We start from the raw sequence: 14,904 nt of genomic DNA, 5'->3' as shown, positions 1-14,904 counted from the left end.
GTGAGTGAAGTGTCCTTTCCCAGGCAGATGCCAACACAACCTCTTCCACCCAGACTCACTCCTAGATTTTAGTTTCCTTCTTTGTCCACAGATATGCATGGTAATGCTTGCATCCTATTGTGGAGCCGTGAGTTAAGCCACTGCATCCTACAAGCATTTTATGTTCGAGTTCCCACTCGTGTCTCTGATCCAACTTCCTGCTAATGTGTCCTTGGAGGCTCCCAAGGTAGCTTAAGTATTTAGGCTCCTTCTACCCACATGAGAGACCCAGATGGAATTTCTGGCTCCTGGTTTTGACCTGGTCCAGGAAACAATGATAAATACTTTAGACAGTTTCTGACATACAGCTATCCTCAGGAAAAAGTCAGTGCTGGTTTAGCCATATTCACAAGCATTGGCAGTATATGTCCAAGGTGACTAATATACGCCAGAGTTTTATTCTTTGAAGATTGTAAATTCTTTGAGATTCTTTAGGAAAGTATACTATATTAGGAAGAAATTTTATTTGTGTATTTTTAAAGATTTACTTATTTATCTGAAAGGGAGAGTCACAGAGAAGGATAGAGAGAAAGAGGGATCTTCCATCTGCTGGTTCACTCCCCAAATGGCCACAATGGCCAGACATCTGGGATGCTGACATCAGAGGCAACACTTAACCTGATAAGCTGCAGCACCAGCCACAAGAGATATGGTGTTCTTTTTCAAAATCATTTTATCTATTAGAGAGTTACAGATGGAGGAGAGAGACTGTTTAAACCACTGGCTCCAAGTGACTGTATCAGCTAGGATTATGCTAGGGTTCTCGCCAGGCAGAAGTCAGGAGCCAGGTGCCAGAAGCTTCTTCTGGGTCTCCCACAGAGGTGCAGGACCCCAAGCATTTGGGCCATATTCTGCTGCTTTTCAAGGCACATTGGCAGAGAGTGGGATTGGAAGTAGACTACCTGAGACTTAAACTGGTGTCCATATAGGATGCCAGATTCCTAGGCAGAGACTGAACTTGCTACACTACAATACCAGCCTTGAGCTGTGCTATTCTTATTGGTCAAATCTGGGTCATAGATTCATTACTACCATCTAGGGCTGAAGTTAAATGTCATCTTCCCCTGGGCTACAAAGAGTGGTAGCATGGAGTCTCAAATTATGTGTGTGATTTTTACCAAAAGAAAAAGGATGGGGATCATATGCCTGGGAGACACATGAAGAAACAAACAAACAGAGTGAAGTGCAACCCCATGTGGAAGCAAAGTTAAATGATTACCCTCTGGTTTCTTTTTCCTGCTACAGAATGGTTCTGTATCTATCTCATAGCAGCCATGGAAATTTGTTTTCTAATCCAATTTGAAACAATTATATAAGTTTGACCCATCATGTATTCTTGGTTGACAAGCATGAGGCCAACTTCATGAAGAATAATTTATCAGAAACTGCAAATAAATTCATTATTTTACATAACAGTCATTTCACTCTGTATGGAGGATATTTTTTTTGGTATGCGTGACCACTAACCTAACCAGCTCATCCTACAACAAAGGAAACTGCCATCTGTCACTTTGCTTGTATGAAATATTTCTGGAGGTGGCTTGCCAACTTCAGCCAGAATTATAAAACTAATGAGTTTTTTGCTACCATATGCACAGAGTGTAATAATAGCAGGTTCTAGGCAAATGTTGTCTACTTGCTTCTGGAAAAGCTTTCCCTTCATGATAGGAGCAGATGCCTGAGGCTCTATTAAGAATTCTGTTTTCTTCATAAATCTGTACAGTGACATGGAGTCCTCAGATTCTCATGTAATGAATTTTACATGGAAAACATGGCCCTTGTTACCCTGTTTCTCATGGGGTTTTCAGCCCGTGTTATATAGACACTGCCCTTTAACCTCTCAGAGCCGAGTCCCAGATGCCTTGTAGGAAATGTTGCCAATTTGTAATTTCTGGTAGGTCTTCCGCTCTTTTGATGCCTTACTGATGTGTGTGAAAGCAAATAAGATTTTGGTTTCCTAATGCTTCTTGCTTTGTATGCTAACATTGAATTGACTATTTGGACCTACCCAGTGATTCGTGCTGTAAGAAAGTAGGTTAGATTATGTGCTAATGAGAAATGAACCCAAAATGGCAGTGGTTTGTAATTAAAAAGGGATTCATTTCTCATTGTTATGCCATGATCCACAATTTTCTATAGAGCACCACGCCCTAATATATCGAATTCGACCAAAGGAAATCCAGATAGTCTATCAACTGGGTGGTAAGAGGGTTTTGTGTTTCATTTCTAAGTTAAGATGCCTTTTATTTAGACTAATGTCAGAAAATCCAGCTCTGTCCCCTGATGGTACATGAACCCACTGGGAGACCCGGAAGAAGTTCCTGGCTTTCAATTTCAGATCAGCCCAGCTCTGGCTTTTGTCACCATTTGGCAAGTGAGCCAGAGAAGAGAAGCTCTCCTCTTCTCTCCTCTTTCTCTAACTTTAAAAAAAAAAAAAGAAAGAAAGAAAGAAAGAAATCTTTGAAAAATCTAGCCAATTGGCCAAATCTGGTCACATGACCCTATCACAAGTCTGGGAAATGCCTAGCAGCTCATGGAAATGGGGGGGCAGGGGCATAGTAGATGTCTAAATTTAACTGTGTTCCACAGGAATTAATATGTTGAAGGTCTAATCCACAATGTGACCATATTTGGAGCTAGATCCCTTTTTGTTGTTGTTAAGGCAGAGTGATATAAAGTGAGGAAGAGAGAAGCTGAGAGAGAAGAGGGTACAACTTTTAAGGAAGTAATTAAGATTAAATAATGTCACAAGAGTAGGGATAGGATGTAGTATGACAGTAGTGTCCTTGTAAGAAGAGAACAAGACCAAAAATATTCATTCCATCTCCCTCCTTCTTTCCCTCCCTCTCCTCCTTCCCTCTGCTTCCCTCTTTTTTTCCCCTCCCCTTCCCTCTCTTTCCATCCTTAGATGTGCACAGAAGAAAAGCCATGTAAGGACACAATGAGATGGGGACATCTGTAAATCAGGAAGACAGGACTCAACAGACATCAACATTCCTGGCCCCTTGATTTTGGAACTCTAGCCTTCAGCCCTGTGAGAAAGTAATTGGTAAGTCATTCTGTCTGTGGTATCTTCTCAAAGCAGCCCAAGCTGAGCAATACACTGTCTCAGCCACAATGAGGACAAGGGGAGTAGAAAAACCACATTGGGCAGTATTGTATAGCATTCTACATGAATCTGTGCTTAAAGGGGTGCGTGTGTTAACAGCCTAAGCGATGAAGCATTGTCTTCCCCTCTACAAGGCGTTTGTGCAGTTCAAGTGAGGAATAAGTAGCATCCTAGCACATACCCAAGGACTCCTTTAAATATCTGATCCACACAGATTATGGAAATCATAAGCAGAGCATCCAGTGACTTTATTTTTATTTTTCCAAACACTTTTGCCCCTAGATCCAGATTTTTTTTTTTTTCGTTCTCTTGGTCCTTCTGCTGTTCTTTCAGGGTAGTTCCCTAAAGTAGAAATGGGCTACTGGTACCAGAAGAAAACAGAGTGCATGCTGGGTGAGCAGCAGCAACAGATAGTGGTTATACCACCCCCACCTTCCCTCCCTAATGAGAGGATGCAGGGCACTTGTCACAAAGTCACCAGCTGTTCCTGCCTGCCTCAGCAATGTTGAATGCTGTGTGCCACTCAAAGCTGTTTCTTATTCTTAGAGGTTGTTACTCTACAAGCTCCAGTCATTCTCTGTGAACATTCTAAAACTCAATCATTAAATGCCTAGATATGGAAAGTTTTCATTGTTAGCCAGCTTAGAGGTTGTGTTGTGTTGTGTTGTGTTGTGTTGTGTTGTGTTGTGTTGTGTTTTTGAGAGGCAGGGTATTTGGCTTTGCCTTGTTCTTCCACATCCTTCTGTATGTTACAAATCGTTCTTTTAACCTAGTGACTTAAGACAATAAAAATAAACATTGTGGAATTTGGGGCCAGGGAAAACCTGGCTGCCTAGTTGGACAGTATTGGATCTGCAGTCATCTGAAGGCTCATCTGGGGCTCAAGACTCTCATTCCAAGGAGAGCCAAGCTGGTGCTGGTTGTTGGCCAAAGGCTTCGGTTCCTCCCCATAAGTGTCTCCCCATGGCCAGCCTCAGTGTCCCCACATCCCACATGAAGGTTACCTTCTGTCTGAGCAAGGTTCTTTTTGATTTAACCAGAAAATTACACACTGTCCTTTCTGCCATAGTGTGTTGTTCATATTGACAGTCCTTATTTATCATGTGAATTGGGCCCTGACACAAGGACTCAAAGGCTAAATTCTCACTTTGCAAGCTTCAGGATTCCAGCCTATCTCTGGCCACTGCGGCTATTTGGAAGTGAATCAGTGGGTGAAGATCTTTCCCTCTGTTTTCCTTCTCTCTGTGAAATCTAGTCTGCCTTTCCAATAAAAAGGGGGGGCTGGAGTGGAGCTGGCACAATGGCTTGATTGGTTGTTCATCCCCCATCAAGCACCAGAACCCCATATGGGTGTCAGCTCATGTTCCAGTTACTCCACTTCCCATCTAGTTCCCTGTCTGTGACCTGGGAAAGCAATCAAGGCCAGCCCAAAGCCTTAGGATCCTACATCCACGACCTGGAAAAGGCTTTTGGCTCCTGGCTTCAGATCAGCTCAGCTCTGGCCAATGTGGCTATTTGGGGAGTGAATCAGTAAATGGAAGGTCTTTCTCTCTGTCTCTCCTTCTCTCTATAGATCTGCCTGTCCAATAGAAATAGATAAAACTTAAAAACAGAAAAGCATGAGAATTTTCCACAAAGAGGTGTGAAGATCAGGTAAATCATTAGCACCTCACTAATAATCTGAGAACTCTAATAGCTGTCTCTACATTGATGGTGATTTCTGTGGCAGGCTATGGGACCCCGTCCTAGCGGTGGTGTTGCAAAGTGGGGCCTTTGGATATACTTACACTGTGAGGTTGGTGCTCTCCCGAGTAAGATTGCTGCCTATGAGAAAGTGTGCTTGCTGAGCTCTCTCAATTCTGTCATGTGAGGATATAAGAAGCTGGTAGTGTGCAGCCAGGACGAAAGCCCTCACCAGAACTTGACCATGCTGGCATCCTGATCTTAGGCTTGTAGCCTAATGAGACACATCTCAGGGTTTTTGTTAAGCCTGCTAGTTTACAGTACTCTGTTATAACAGCCCAAATATACTGAGACAGAGAGAAGTCAAGGGAAATTTGATTCACACAGAGGAAAAGGAAGGTGGGTATCTGCTGCAGGGTATGGGTTGCCCGTTTGGTTACCTAACAGCCCATGTTGAATGCCTCAGTTCAGATTGTACTCTGCTCCCAATTCCATCTCCCTGTAAACATGTGCCCTGGGAGGCAGCAGTATTGGCTTCAGTAATTGGGTTCTTGCCACTCTCGTGGGAGACCTGGATTAATTCCTAGATCCAGGTATGAACCTAGAATGATCCTAATGCAGACATCTGGGAAGTGAACCAGTGGATGGGAGCTTTCCTTCTCTTGCTGCTTCTCAAATGAAATAGAAAAGCAAAAAAGAGAAAATAATGTGTTCATTGGGACAGAGGTTGGAGTGACATAATAACAAGCCAGCAGCCACAGAAAATTTTAAAAAAAGGTTTTTTTCTTTTATTTTGGTAATCTTTACATAGTTGATTAGGCATAAAGGGTCAAGGTTACAGGAAAGTGGGTAAGACCATTGTTTCCACATTTTGAGTATGTGTGTGTATTTGGGGTAAGGAGGGAGATAGAGGGAGAAGCCCCACCCAACCTCCCACCCATCCCAGGGTCCCCAACATGGGGCATGCTCCAAGGGCACTGCTCAAGTGGTTTCAGTAGTTCAACAGTTCTGAAATGCTGCCAATCTCCCCATTCCAAGCACAATGAAATCTCTCCAGAATCCACTAGCTGACAAAGTCCACCTTAGGGTCTCTGCCCGGATGTTCACTACCAACACATGGCTGGGGCAGATGATCCATTTGTTCTGCCCTCCATCCTCTGTTGTGGTACCAGGTGTCCTCTGTAGGCTCCAATTGACCGACATTTCCTCCATGTGCACTTGGAGGCTCAGCTTTGACACATGCACTATGCACTCCATGGTCAGACCATGGAACCTGCACTTCTCTCCATGGATGGGGTTCTGGGATCAGCAGTTCAGTTGGAGGCATCTCCAAAGAAACTTCATCTGAAGTGATCCCAGACCTGATTGTTGTGCATGAATGCCAGTACAGGGTCTGGCACAGACTGTCACCCCAATCAGCTTATGCACATGCTGATGGTTGCAATTGCTAGGTCAGTTCTGTATCCAGCCGTGTCTTCAACATGAACCAATGGGTGTTGCAGTCCAGCCTGATTCTGCCCACCTTGCACTCAGCCCTCACACAAACCAGTGAGAGCTGCAGCCTAGTTGGGCTACTCCCAATAACCCCCACCAGGCCTGCCCCCTACCCTGGTTCCCATGCTTGCCAGTATATACAGCAGACTTGTCCAGTCTGTCCCACATCCCATTTCACTCTTGTACATGTCAATGGGCATTGAAGCCTAGTTCAACCTAATCAGCCCTAGTTTCAAGCCCACACACATGCTGGTGGGTACCGTTCTGTGTAGCTACCCCTGCTCCTGTCCTGGTTTTCGTGCTCTCCAGTGGGAGTGGTAACCTAAGAGAAAGAGAGGTGCCCACTATTTTGCTCCTGGGCCAACTCCTGGATCGTGCACTCTCCAGATGGTTCTGCAGTTTAACTTGATGGAATTAGTCCCCAGTGCCAGCCTCTGCCAACTGATGCTGCAGCAAAGCCCAACCAATCCTCACCCACTGTTTTATGCTTGTACCGGTAGGAACAGTCAGCCCTGTGGGCCTCAGCTCACGTGAGGCCCACAGGTGTTGTAGCCCTGCTTGGTCTGGTCTGCCCCCATCCCAGCTCACGCTTTCCAGTGGGAGTGTCTCCATCAGAACCTCTCCCTATCCCAGCAAGGGAGCCCTTCACATTCACCCTACCAGCTTTGCCCCCTCCCCCACTGGTTCTCACTTGTGCTGGTTAGGTGCTGTAGCCCAGTCTGGCATGAACCTCCTTGCCTTGGCATTTGCCAGTGGGTGCTGTAGGTTGGCCCGGCCCACACCCAATTCCAGCTCCTGCTGGTGGGGGTTACAGCCTAGCCCAGCCCAACCAGTCCCCCGTCCCAGCCATAATGTATACTGGTAAGTGTTGCGACCGAACGTGGCCCAACCCACACTCTGTTCTGGTGCTCGGATTCACCAGCGGGTGATGTGAAATGGTTCAGCCTGGTTCACCCCCAACCTATGTCAAATGTATGCTGCTGGATAACTTTTTCTGGCCTGGTCTGGGCTGCTCCCTATCATGCTTTTTGTGCTCACCTGCATGGACTGTGTCCTGACAGAGGAGTTTCCCAAGCTCCTCCATCAGAACCTCTCCCTATGCCAGATCTTGCGCATACTGGTGGGTCCATGGGGCAGCCCTACTTAGTCTACCTCCTGTCTTCACTGGGTTTCAACCCATTCCAGTTGTTATTGTTGGATGTTTCAGCCCAGCCAAGGCTCATCCATACCCAGACACAGCTCACATATGGCTCAGTAGGGGCAGAGACATAGTCTAGTCTGTCCTACATCTACCCTGGTCCTCCAGAGCACCAGATGGTGCTGGCATCTAGCCTGGCTAGGTGTACCCAGTCCCAGTCCACACATGTGCCAAGGGACACTGCTGCCATATCCAGACCAGAATGCAGCCCCCACCTCTGGCCCCCACACTCACCAGTGGAAACCCCAACCCAGCCAGGATGTACTCTTAGCTCCCCAACCAGGCCTGTTCCCAGCTCTAGATTATGTGCTTGCCAGTGGTTGCTCTGACTCAGCTTAGCATAGCCCCTCACCTCTCTTGGCCTTTTCTCTCAATTCTGTGGCCTGCATCCCTGGCTCATGTAGACCAGTTGGTATAAGAGCCTAGCTCAGCATGACCTGTGCTCCAGCCTGATTTCTGTTCTTCCTTGTGAGCTATGGTTTGCTCAACCCTGTCCAGTCTGCCTCCTTCCATAACCAACCCACACATTAACCAGCCATTGGAGCTACTTTGCCCAGCTTGCCTGACCCCCAGGCCTGGGCCATGTGATCATCAGGGAGAGCTCTGACCCACTAGGGGAGTTTCCCAAGTTTCCCCTGTTGACCCACTCCCAGACCCAAATCTCATACATGCCAGTGGATGTTAGGTCAGTGCCCAGCATAGTGCCATTCTATTTTGGCCTTGTATGTGCTGGTGAACGTTGCAATCCAGCCCACCCTGTTTTAGGATGCACATTCAGGTGCTGCTGCCTTGACATGCCCAGACTGTTGTCACTTCCTTTACCTGTGAGTGATAGCAGGTTCATGGTCACACCTCGCTCAGCCTATCACCACCCCAACTCTTGAGCTAACCAGCGGGACTTGTATTTCCATAGGGTTAGGCCCACACGTCCCCCACAGACTCTACCCCTGGACCTGGTTCTCTTGTGTGCTGGTTAGTGTCATGACCCTGCCAAGTGCGACCTGTCCCATGTTTCAACACTCGGACAGGTACTGGGATCTAGTCCTGCCAGACAGGCCCCCAGCCATAGCTTTGGTGTGGACTGGCATGTGGCAGTCAGTGATGCTGTACATTAACTGCCCATCTCAGAACTCCCATGTGGGCTGGCCCAAATAGATCTTAGCGACTCTCCCCTAAAAGACTCCAGGTCTCAGTCCCCACACTTGCCAGCAAGTTCCATGACCCCATTGCTGGGAATCACCCCAAAATCATCCCTCACCTACACTCACACTGACCTTATCCATGGATGTCCCTAGGCATCAATTACATACTCTAAAAACCCTAGAGCTTACCATCGGGCATCCAGCAGTCAGAGCCTGGCACCAAATAGGTGCACGGGCCACCCAAAGCCTAGGATTCGCTCACTGTGTGGCAGCAGTGACCATGGCCTGAGTCTAAGGTATTGAGTCCGTCCTGGCTTGGGCACCCCCTGCAGCTGTGATGCTGCAGACGGCTCCTTTAGTCCCAACCCCGTGGCTGAATACTGCCCCCAACTCTTCTTGCCGCAAGTCGGTGGCGGCAGGGAAAAGCCAGGGAGCCACAGAAATTTGAAACAAGGAATGGACTCTCTTGGAGACTCACCCTCCACTCCATGCCTGTCAGACCTGTCAGTGCCTCATTTTTAGCTCAAATTGCTTTCACATTTACAGTCTATGGAACTGTAAAAGAACAACTGCATAAAGTTTTTGGTTTTTTCTCTCTTATGTGGTAACTACACACTACTGATTTTGCTTTTGAGACAAACTGATCAGGAGGGAGGCCATATTTTCCTGGATTAGAATCCCAGTGTCACCACATGCTAGTACTGTGATCCTGGGCATATTGTAGAGGTTCGTTTGCTTTAAAATTTCCATCTGCTGTGCACTGAATGTTTATTTCCCCTTCAAAATGCACGTTGAAACTTAATCCCCAGTACAGTGATGTTAGCAAGGGACTGGGCCATGAAGACTCCACCCTCATGAGTGAAATAAAGGCCCTGATTAAGCAAAATGGATTCATACAGCATTTGCGCTCTTTCCTGACCTCCCAACATTTTCTCATGTAAGGAAGTCACGTTGTTAGTCCTCTTCAGAGAGCAGAACAGTATAGTGCCATCCTGAAAGACTTTGCATCCTCCAGCACCATGATAACTTCTGTTGTTTATAAGTTCTCCAGCATTATGCATTGTGTTATTGTCACACAAAGAGACTAAGAGCACATCGGTTGTAGTTGTACATTTTTCACAATGTTGTACATTTTCCCCTACATTGTTGTACAACAATCTATACAACACTTTTTATCTTGCCAAACTGGAACTGTGTACCCACTAGGCAACTTCTCATCTGCTTCTACCTCCACCGTTCTACCTTGTAACTCTGACTTAACGACTTTCCTGTTATCTTGATGTGCAAACTTTTTAAAAAAGATTTTCCATCCATTTATTCACTCCCCAGGTGGCCACAATGGCCGGAGCAATCTGAAGCCAGGAGCTTCTGCCGGGTCTCCCACATGGGTGCAGGATCCCAACGCTTTGGGTCATCCTTGACTGCTTTCCCAGTCTACAAGCAGGGAGCTGAATGGGAGGTAGGACAGTCAGGATTAGAACTTGCGTTTATATGGGATCTTGCACATGCATTGTGAAGACTTTAGGTACTAGGCTACCACGCTGGGCCCTTGATGTGCAAATTTTTTGCTAATTTGTTACAGCAACCAAAGGGAAATGAATATGGTTTCTTTCCACCTCTTTGTCCTTGTTGTTACAATACTAAATTTATTTAGTGGACATATGCAAGTATTAAAAAGATTTATTTATTTATTTTTACTTGAGAGGCAGACTTATAGAGAGAAGGAGAGACAGAGAGAGATCTTCCATCCACTGGTCCACAGTGGCCAGAGGTGAGCTGATCTGATCTGAAATTAGGAGCTTCCTCCAGGTCTCTATGTGGGTACAGGGGCTCAAGGACTTGGGCCATCCTCTGCTTTTCCAAGCAATTAATGGGGAACTAGATCAGAAGTGGAACAGCCAGGACACAAATTGGTGTCCCTACAGAATGCCCACATAGGTGCCCATATAGGATGCCAGTGGTACAACGTGTAGCCTGTTGTGCCACCATGCCAGCTCACATAAGCGATTTTATATACATAAATACATGTAGGACTTTTTATGTTGCTTTATAAAAATGAAGCTATATTTTAAATATTTTTCTTGGTTTGCTCTGTTCAATCAGCATATTTACTGAATCCATGTTAAGAATAATGACTTCATTCTTTTGTTCCAAACAAACATTTTTGAAGCACTTTTATAGGCACTCATTACACATTAATGTGTAGAGGTGTGCAGAGAGCTTTTCCTACAGCCTGGCAATGGTGTTCTCTCAACTACCCAGACCCTCACCATTAGGTTTGGGGTTGTACTTCTCCCTCCTGCTGTCACCTATTCATCCCTTCCACCATTCATTAGTACCTCTTCCAAAGGGGTCAAGGAAAGGGAAAAGAAAAAGTGAAAAACTACTCAAAAATAGACAGCAAGATCAATGGAACAGAAGGGCCAGGAATCGATTCTTAACACAGTTTTTTTTTTTAATTTGTGTTGGGCTGCTAGTAGGAACTTGAGTAGCTAACACTAAACAAGTCATCTGTCGATCAGAGAGGGGAAGGTCCTTACAGTCTCTTGATTTTTAAATTTGGCTGTCCCATTTTTAGATAACCCCAGTGAAGAAGAATCCATTTGGAAGTGTTGGAAGAATTTGTTCAAAGAACAAACATGTATTAAGCATCAGGCTGTGAACAAGTGAAGAACTTGGGTTTTTGTTTCTTTCCCTTCAAGGCAGGACTGCAGTTCTGTAGCTGTTAGATTATGGGAGAGAATAGTGAGAGAAATGAAGAACAAATGTATATGCTTGCTATGTATTTCCTACAGTGACTGTAGTAGCACTCTGTAAACCCTCAGCATTTCCCAGTTCTGGAAGGTAGAAATCCGAAGTCAAGGCAGGACCATGTTTCCTCTGAATCCCCCAGGGAAATACTTCCTGGTCTATTCCTGGCTACGAGGCTTGCCGGCCATTGTTGGTGTCCATGCATGAAGCTGCATCCTTCCAGTTCTGCCTTCCTTTACAGTCCCTGGCATTCTCCCCATGAATCTTTGTCTCTCAATGCCCATCTTATAAAGACACCAGTAACATTGGATTTGGGGGCCCCCTGGACTCCACTATGACTGCTAACTGCACCTGCAATAACCCTATTTATAAATAAGGTCACATTCTCAGGTCTAGGAGGGAGGACTTTCTGCCTTTTGAGAGATGGGCAAGGCAACATTCAACCCATAATGTGTTCTAATTGTCAAGTGGCTCAGTAACATTTGGATTCTGGATTTAATTAACCTAGGAATGTGTTTAGTATTTGTTTTAAGGTGGTATAATGGTTAGTGTTGGTTGGCTTAAATTCTGTTTACCTTTAACTAACTGATGTGATCTGGGCAAGTTAATTAATTACATGTGTTTCAGTTTACTTGTCTATAAAATGTAGTTAATTAGAGTACTTAAGGGACAAATATAAGCATGAGATGAGCAAGGAAAATCCTTAGAACAATGCTTGCCACATAGGCAATCGATATGTATATTTTACAAAAAACATTAGTAACCGTAAGTTGATTTTTTTTTCTTCTAATGAATTCCCATTAGAAAGGAGTAGTGGTGGTGATCATTTCCTAAAGCCTGACTGGGAGGTGGCCTAAGCCTCATGATGAGGGACCTGCATCTCATGCCAGCATGCTGGAGTTCCATGCCTTGCTCCAGCTCTTGCCTCCAGCTTCATCCCAGAGTAGATCTTAGGAGGCAGCATGAGCAGTTGGATCCCTGACACACACGTGAGAGACCTGGATTAACTTCCCAACACCTGCCCTAACTCCGGACATTTTGGGCATTTAGGTAGTGAACTAGCAGATGGGAGCTGCTGCCTGGTTCTCTCTCTCAATCTTTCTCTTTCTCTCGCTGCCTCTGAAACATGTTAAAAAATAATATAGATATAATAAAGCCTGGGGGACTAAGGGTGCTCCAGGTGCATTTCCTTCTCAGAGCCTCCTGCAAGGAGGAGCTGGGCCTGGCACAGGAAGCCACTGCCCAGTGTTCTCCCTGCATGAGCTGCCAAATGGCCTGCACCCACTTTGAACAGACCATAAAGCCCTCAGAGAAATACTTCTACATTCTTTTGGGTGACTGGACTCTGAAGAATTGATTGAGATCTTTTTGCACAGCTTACCTTACTATTATTTTCTTTGTTTACTTTGGAGTACAACTTAAAATGCCCTGTGGGCTCCGTCACATAGTTGTAGTACATCACTGTGCTTATCTTGGACTGCATTATTTCCTTAGATTTATTTTTTTATTTATTTAAAAGGCAGAGATAAGGAAAGACAAGAAGAAAGAGAGAGAAAGAGCTTCCATACACTGGATCACTTCCCAAATAATCGTAATGGTTGGAGCTGAGCCAATCCAAAGCCAGGAGCCAGGAGCTTCTTCTGAGTCTTCCTCACACAAGTGCAGGGGCCCAAGGCCTTGAATCATCTTCTGCTGCTTTCCCAGGTGATAAACAGGAAGCTGGATCAGAAGTGAAGCAGCCAGGATACAAGCTAGCACTTCCAAGTGGGATGCACCACAGGGGGGAGTTTAGTCTGCTAAGCCATGGCACTGGCCCCAGACAATGTTTTGTGTTTCACTTTTTTTAAACACATTTTCTTAGGCCTTTCCTAATTTTTTTTAACTTATTTATTCTCATTGGAAATTCAGATATACAGAGAGGAAGAAAGAGAGGAAAATTCTCCATCCGCCAATTTACTCCCCAAGCAGGTGCCACAGCTGAAGCAGAGCTGATCCAGAGCCAGGAACTAGGAGCCTCCTCTGGGTCTCCCACACAGGTACAGGGTCCCAAGGCTTTGAGCCATCCTCAACTGCTTTCTCAGGTCAGAAGCAAGGAGCTAGATAGGAAGCAGGGCCACTGGTATAAGAACCGGTGCCCATATGGGACTCCGGAGCATGTAAAGCTAGGACTTCTGCCACTAGGCTATTGCACTGGACCCCAGGACCATCTTAAAAGCGTCATAAAAGAGTCATCTTAAAAGAGTCATAATGCCTAGAATGATCTCCCTCCAGTTATAGAAGAGCTGAAATGTAGATCTGATTCTTTTTATCCTTGAGGAAGTTAGAAGATTCTCATATAACTGAAAAGATTTAGGGAACCCTCCATTTGGTAGTTCTGCAGGACACTAAACCCGATGTGCCACACTTATTTCCTGTGATCCCCATGTTGAAGACTTCAGGTAGGTGGCCTGCAAGGTGGAGTGCTAGCGATACTCAAAAAGGACAGGAAAAGCAGCAGGTGTTTGATTCAGCAGTTAAGACACTCTTTGGGCCGCCCATGTCCTATATTGTTAGTACTTGGGTTCAAGGCCTGGCTCCATTCGTAATTTCAGCTTCCTGCCACTGGACATCCTGGGAGACAGCAAGTTCAAGTGCTTAAGTCCTTGCCATCATGCACAAGACTGACTGGTGAGTGAATCAGCAAATAGGAGATATCCACAACTCCCTCCTCGCAGCATATCTCTGTCTTTCCAAGGAACACAGTTAATTAGTTTTTTTAAGAGTAGAAGAGGGTATGGATACAGAGGGAGTTTGGCTCTGGTTGTTCAATCCAGACCAACTGGATTATCTTGCTTCACTTAAATATCAAAGAAATTTTTTTAGCTGAAGGCCTTGGAGGGTCACCTAATCAACAGTTGAATCCAAGTATAGAAGGGAATTTGTTACAGATATTAAGAGTGCAATTTGTGACTGAGACAGCTGCTGTCTCAGTTCCCGTGGATACATAATTCTTAGCCTACAAAGTTTCTCCAAGTGCAGTACCAGGGAGAGCTTATTTGGGCATCACCTGAACTTCATGGAAATGCAAACTTGTGTGCCTTCCCCTAGATGCACTGAATCAGAAATTATAGGTTTTGGCCATGTAGCCCATGATTACAGATCCCTCCAGGCAGTTCTGCAAACAATTTTTGAAAAAGATTTATTTATTTTTAAGACAGGTTTACAGAGACAAGAGTCAGAAACATCTTCCATTCACTAGTTCACTCTACAAATGTCTGCTATGGCTATAGCTGTGCTGATCCAAAGCCAGGAGCCAGGAGCTTCTTCCCGGTCCCTTATATGTCTATAAGGTCCCAAGGCTTTAGGCCATCCTCCACTGCTTCCCTAGGCCACATGCAGGGAGCTGAATAGGAAGTGGAGCAGCCAGGATACAAATCGGTGCCCATATGGGAAACTGGCATTCATATGGAATACTGGCACCTGCAGCCAGAGAGTTAGCCAATTGAGTC

Source organism: Ochotona curzoniae, unplaced genomic scaffold, assembly GCF_017591425.1.
Source record: "Ochotona curzoniae isolate NIBS_2020 unplaced genomic scaffold, NIBS_Ocur_1.0 contig_2210, whole genome shotgun sequence".
Taxonomy (NCBI): Eukaryota; Metazoa; Chordata; class Mammalia; order Lagomorpha; family Ochotonidae; genus Ochotona; species Ochotona curzoniae.
This window is presented reverse-complemented; position numbering follows the sequence as displayed.